Source organism: Medicago truncatula, chromosome 8 (assembly GCF_003473485.1).
Source record: "Medicago truncatula cultivar Jemalong A17 chromosome 8, MtrunA17r5.0-ANR, whole genome shotgun sequence".
Classification (NCBI taxonomy): Eukaryota; Viridiplantae; Streptophyta; class Magnoliopsida; order Fabales; family Fabaceae; genus Medicago; species Medicago truncatula.
Genome location: NC_053049.1, coordinates 5,307,245 through 5,314,627, shown reverse-complemented (window position 1 = coordinate 5,314,627; position 7,383 = coordinate 5,307,245).

Below are 7,383 nucleotides of genomic sequence, written 5' to 3'. Positions count from 1 at the left end.
ACTCTTCATTTAAAATATTGACAACATATAAGCCATCTATAGTTCTTGCAAAAAAGAAGTGGTTGAAATAGCTTTAAAAAAAATAAAGAAAATGGAAAGACAAAAATCTAGAACATGAGCTATCTTAAAAAAATTATAAGAGATCATGTTAGATCATGTGATGCTTACAAATTCTTAAACGTGACAATATTGCTAAAATTAAAATTACTTGTTGAAATGGAAAATTTTGACCTACAAAGGAAAGCCAACATGAGTTACTTCAGGCTCAATAAAATGGACGACGGCGTGCTAAACATTTGCACCAGTGTCGTACAAAGTATTTGCAGGCCTTAAGAAACAAAACCATACGACAAATTGAAGAACAGACTTGCTTCTCCTTGAGTTGGTTTCCGTAGATATTAATGTTTTAGGAGGTGGATTTCTCTTAAAACAAAATGGCAGAGAGATAGACCATAAACCAATTGTAACATCTATGATAGTATGATTCATTGGCAAAATAAAATGGTAGTAAGATAGTTAGTGCTAGTGCAGCGTGCATGTGCAAATGGTATCAGAAGTTGAGATGAAAATATTATCAAGAGTCTGGAAGAGGTGGAGTAATGCTTATAGGAAATACGTGTGGGAAATTTAATGAAGAATGACTGACAATAAAAAATGTTTGGAATATAGAAGGTTAGATTAATTAATTGGTTAAAGGATGGGTAGGAAAAGGCAAAGCAAGTTGTTAACAAAGAAATGAGAGTGGATTATAAGCTGCATACAGTGAAATCAAATGAGTGTAGAAGTTATTAAATGTCATTTTCCTTATGCCTTGACTACATGCATCGGCAGACTACATTTGTTGTGGGAGGGAAATTTAGATTTTCAACCTATAGTGATGATTAGGAAAAGCATTAAAGAGAATTTAATGCTTGGATGATGGAGGGAAAATCTTAGGTTAAAATTAGGGTATGATATTGTTTGATCAGATAATTTTTAATAAGAAAGATGATTCAGGCTAATCTAAATTGAAACTGCAAATCAATCTAAAAAATCACACAAAATAGATGTCCTTTAATGAAAATCGCTTGGTTTCATATGATTCCAATATAATCAATCACTGACATCATGTAATTTTAATTTTTGTTATGTTATTTGTTTAAGAAAATTATCAAATCTATTATGTACTTTATCGTATCATTATAATAATAATATTGATAAAAAAAAAATTGGAATTGCTATTTGAATATTCAAAATATCCAAATCAAACTGCACTGAATTAGATTTAAATCATTTTTTACATGATTTATCTGAATCCAAATGAACCGCGTGACCTTAATTTTATCTTTAAATTAAAAGAATTTTTATCTTAAAATGAATCAAACCGTACTACGGACGGATAGTGGTGGAGTTTGATTAAATATTTTGAGGGGCCAAAGTAGTTAAATTAGTGTAATGAGTGATGGCTATTGAGTTTTTTTTTTCTTTTCGTTGAAGTTTTTTAAGATGTAACTTTCTTTTAGATTTAGTATTAGAACATAAGAAAGCAAATTGATTTTCATTTATTGATATTGATAGAATACATAAGATACAATAATATGATCAACTTGCTAAAAACGTAAAGAGTGAAGCAGCGAACAAACTCACAACATTCAATTTAATTAATAGCATACAACAACAAAATGCATACAAATAATATGACAAAATCTAAATCACTAGAATACTCATGCTTCTGGATCTACAACGTTGACGCCCAAATAATTGATTGAATATGTGATTGACTGAAGTTGATCTTTCAATAGGAACCAAACGAACACCGGAACAAGACGCAAAATCAAACAACACCGCACAAGACGACGAACAACACAACACCGCACTCAGATGACGAAATCTTGAAAAAATACAAAAATAAAACTTGATATATGTATAAATCACTTGTTTTGATTAAGAAAAAGGAGAAAAAATATGTAGAGGGGGTGATTCTAAGTAAAAAAAAAAAACCTAAAATCACCCCTCTATGATGAGTGAAAAAGAAAGAGTAATTTTGTTTATTGTTTTAACATAAAAAAGTAATTATATAATTAAATCATATTCATATCACACAATTATATATTGATTTTTTTAAGTTTTTATTTCAACCTTGTAAAAAAAAAAAAAGTTTATATTGTTTAAAAAATAAACATACTTCTCTATCACATCTTTTTATTATACCAAGTCTATTTTAATTGTCACATTTTTTTTTTTTTAAGTAGTCTAGTGGCTAGAGCTCACACAATTTAATTGTGGAGAAGTGGAGTGTCCGGGGTTCGAACCCCGACTCCTGCATATAATATATAATATCTCTACCAACTGAGCTAAGCTCACATTCTTCTCTCTTGTCACACTATTTTATAATATCTTTCTCTCTTCTTATTTTTTTTTTCTCCTTTTCACAACCGAACACACCTAAAGAAATTTATATTCACCAAAAAAAAAAACACCTAAAGAAATTTATAGCAAGAAACAGAGATAAAATTCATATAAAGTGTTAAATGCACTTTCCCTTCATAATTAGAAAATTGTTGTTGACACATATGAGAAGGCTGAGAAACACCAGTAAAAAATGTAAATGCCTTAGCTTGTGGCAGTTAATTGTCGAGAAATTTAAAAATCGGCTGCAGTTAATTCCCGAGGAAAACTTCGGCAGTTAACTACCGAGGCGGGCTTCTGCAGTTAACTGCCGCAAAAATTAAACATTAATTACATGTTTAATTGATTTAATTGTAACAATAAATTGAAATAACAAAATAATAAACTCAATTAATATATTTAATTTGAAAAGTCTAATTGTAACTGCCACGGTACATTTTTATAAGTTTTTAATGATGTGTTTTTTTTTTTTTGAAAGAAAAGTTTGAATAATGTCTAATTGTAACATAAATTGAAATAACAAAATAATAAATTCAATTAATATATTTAATTTCAGAAGTCAAAATTTTTAGTTATGTATCAATCTTATACTACAAAATATATATATATATATATATATATATATATATATATATATATATATATATATATATATATATATAGAGGATAGGATCAAATGACACCAAGGTGTCAAATTAAATTTGACACCAAATCCTAGCCATTAATACGGTTTTAATCTAACGGCTCCCATAAACTCATTAAGAGCTCACATGCTTGATCAAGTGACTCACCTTTTATTTTTAGAAATAATTTATTCTTTCTTCTTTTAGTTAATTCATTTCCAAAAATTCTCTGATTCTATTTTTTTTTTTTTTGAAAGATTCTACATGTTTATTCTTAGGGCTCTTTTGCACATGAGTTACCCCTATTTCATTACTCCAAAACTTAATTGCCTTAATTTTTTTGAGGTTGTGTTTCTCTAAATCAATCACGTATGTTGTTATGTTATGTACATTATTTTTCTTATTAAATTATATACTAGTAATGATTCTTTTTTAATTGGTCCAAGATGACATTACCAATACATGTTGTGCTTCTCACATACCTCTTTCTCTCTTTATCAATCTGGTGTTAACAATTGTTATATGGACTTAGATTTTGTAGTTATTGGCTTCATGTAATTCCTTTGTTAAAAATTAAATTGAACTTCAGGCGAAGACATGTTTGATTTTGTGAGAGAAGCATACTTTAGTTAAATTGAATGTTGTCTATTTCTATATCACGTCGTTTTCGTTGCATTATCTTTGTCTACGGTTTATCTAGGCCAAACTTGGTTACGGTGTCCTGTAGGATTTTCTGATTTTGGTTGGTACAGATGTTGCGTTATGGATTTCGATCATCGCGGTATGAATTACTCATAACTAGTACAGATGTTGCATTACGGATTTCGATCATCGCGGTATGAATTACTCATAACATTGCATAAAGAACTTAAATTAGATAATTAGTCATTATTCACTTTGTTAATGTTTTTGGCATCCCTGGCCCTTCTCTAAAACAATTTTCTTTAAGGCTCTTCGAAACGACAATTAAGTTTGGACAGCAACCACAAAATTAAGTTTTCGCCTAGTATAGGAAAAGAGAAGATGGAAGTTGTGATGTTGAATAGCTTGGGAAGTGAAGCATAAAATAGTGGTATAGCAAAAAAAAATGGCAATTAGGTTTTGGAGTAATGAAATAGGGGTAAATCATGTGCAAGAGAGTCCTAAGAATAAACGATGTAGAGTCCTTCAAAAAAATATAGAATATTAGAATTTTTGAAAAGGAATTAATCAAAAGAAGAAAGTTTAAATTATTTCTAAAAATAAAAGGTGGGTCACTTGATCAAGCATGTGAGCACTTAATGAGTTTATGGGAGCCGTTAGATTAAAACCGTATTAATGGCTAGAATTTGGTGTCAAATTTAATTTAACACCTTGGTGTCATTTGATCCGATCCCTATATTATATATATATATATATATAATCAAAGAAGATCATTAGTTATCAATGTCTTTATTACTCATATTAGCAAAAATAAAATGTCATTAATACTGCATTTTTGTAAACAAAAGAAAATGAATGAGTTGTAATAGTCGACGTCTTTAAAACTAAATCATCTCATTATTTTCGGTAATTAAATCAATTAAAAATGCAACGTTTATAACAAAAAATACACCACCAAAAACAAAAGTAACCGTTCCACAAAAATCAACCATTCATTAATGTAAATTATCGCATTTTTCATTTATATTCATAAACTTGAATAGCCTTTAAACAAAATTAATTTGGCAGTCACAATTTCCTCGACAGTTAACTACAGCCGTGTTTTTAATTCCTCGATAGTTAACTGCCGCAGGAGCATTTACGTCTTTTACTGATATTTCTCAGCCTTCTCATATGTGTCAACAACAATTTTCTCATAATTATGTTGTGATTGTGAATTATTATCCAAATTTTGGTGATGGGACACGTTGGCCCACCACTCCAATAAGATGGTAAAAATACAAATTGTTTTTTTAATTATGAGATATGTTGAAGGGTGACAACCTTTGTAAACATTATTTGAACACAAAAGTAAAATATACTTTTTTTAAGGAAAAAGTAAAAAATACTTTGGTGCTCGCGGGTTGGATTGGATCATATTGAATTTGACCGAATTTAATAATAAAATCAATCAATTGTCTTTGATTTGATTTAAGTGTCATATTCGTATATTCAAACTAAACTAAACTGTTCTCGTAAGTTTAGTTCAGTTGATTAGAACAATGCATAAAATATGTAAGGTGCGGAGTTCAAACTCAATCAATAAACATGTTAGATTGGTTCGGATTGAACCCGAACTTGATTGAATCGAGTTAAAATGTGAATTACATTGATTTAGATGACCAAATTTGCATGTTGATATCCATAAACACCCTAAAAAATACACATCATTTGTTATTTAAAAAGACTTACATTTAAAGTAAATGATATATTTTTATATATCAATGATTAATTACAATGATTAATTACACATGAATAGAAGGCAAATGTGAAATAAGTTGTGTCGTTAGGCCTTTTTGGATGTCAAAATTAATCCTCATAAACACAACATTGATAGACATAGGAGACATGATATTGTTGTCCATGACCCTTTGAACTCAATGCAGAAGGTCAACAATCTCTAGTACTATGAATCAATGTCTTTTAGATACATTAAATCATTATTCTGTGAATCGTGTTATATTATTGTGCTTATTTATTCCATATACATTCCTGAAGTATTGCATAAAGATTAATATCATATTATAAAATTAAAGAGATCTATTATGCAGTTTCTGAAGAACTCAATATTATTCTATTTGAATTCCTGAAGAATTCAAAAATGTAGTTTCTGAAGAACTCAATATTATTCTATGCGAATTTTTTAAGAATTCAAAAGCATAATTCCTGAAGATCTCAATATTATTCTTTATAAATTTCCGAAGAATTCAAAAGCGTTAATCCCTGAAGAATTACTTTAAAGAATTGATTTTATTGTTTGAATATGTTGCATAGTTCTTAAATAACTTAAAAAAACTCGGCTTTATTCTCAATAAATTCTTGAAGAATTCGGCATTGATACATCCTTGAAGAAACACACAAATCTGTTATAGTTTTTGAAGAACTTAAAAACCAATTTTTATTTTGCACAAAGAATTGTTCTGATTGTGAGTAGTTCCTGAAAAACATAAAAACTCAAATGTTTTATTCTCCATAAATCCATGTTGAAAGAAAAAAAAAAGATTGTAAATAGTTCCTAAAGAACTGAAAGAAAACTTTTTATTATCCATAAATTTATGTTAACCGATGGCAATTTTTTGATGGCAACTTCTACGGTACATTTATAAAATGAGGTGTCCCGGTACTCCTGCTTCTTAATTTTATAAATGAATGATCATTTTTTATGTAGTAAATAATTATTTTTCAATATTTATATTTTATAGAACAACATTTCATAAGAAAAAACATCATTTAATTGTTTATAAGAATCATAGTAACTTTTTTTTACATATTATCGTAAAAAATAATGAATGTTCTCAATTATGAGTGATGAAAATTTAAAAAAGTAAAAAATTATTTGGTTGACACTTTTGATGAATAAGATTTAGTTATTATAATTATAAATGATAAAAAATAATTATTTTTTTCAAAAAACAACTCATTTAACTATGAATTTAAAGAGTTAGTGATCCCTGTAAGCTTAGCTCAGTTGGTAGGGATATTGCATATTATATGCAGGGGCCGGGGTTCGAACCCCGGACACCTCACTTCTCCACAATTAAAATGTGTGAGCTCTAGCCACTAGGCTACTTGACCAAAAAAAAAAAAAAGTTAGTGTACTAGTACACTCAAATATAGTGAGTGTACCATATAATTTGTATTTTTTGATTATTTCGGTTTATTTTATCAATTCATATTGATTTTTTTTTTTTGACAAAATAAATGATATTCATTCTTTTAAATTGATAGAGTACATCGATATAATGCAAATTCGCTAAAAAAAAAGGATGAATCTGTAAATAGGCTCACAACATTCATGTTAATAGTATAAAACGGCAAAGTACAAATGCATACACATATAACTATATTTAAATCTCCGGAATAACCATGTATCCGGATCTGCAACGTGGACGCCAAAGTCATTGATTGGATCTGCACTAGATCAAAGCTGATCTGACAATCTGAACCGATCAAATACTTGAGAGACAAGAAAAACAAACAACGTCGCACAAACCAACGTCGGACGAAAACAAAGAAATCACAAAATAAAAAACAAAATAGATGTGAAAATCACTTATTTTCAATAATAGGGAAAGAGAAAAATGAGTTAGAGGGGTGACCCTAAATCAACCCTCTTTAATGGATGAAGGAGAAAAAAATTAAGGTTGACGATGGCTGACAAGAGAGAAAGGAAAAAGAGAAAACACAAATA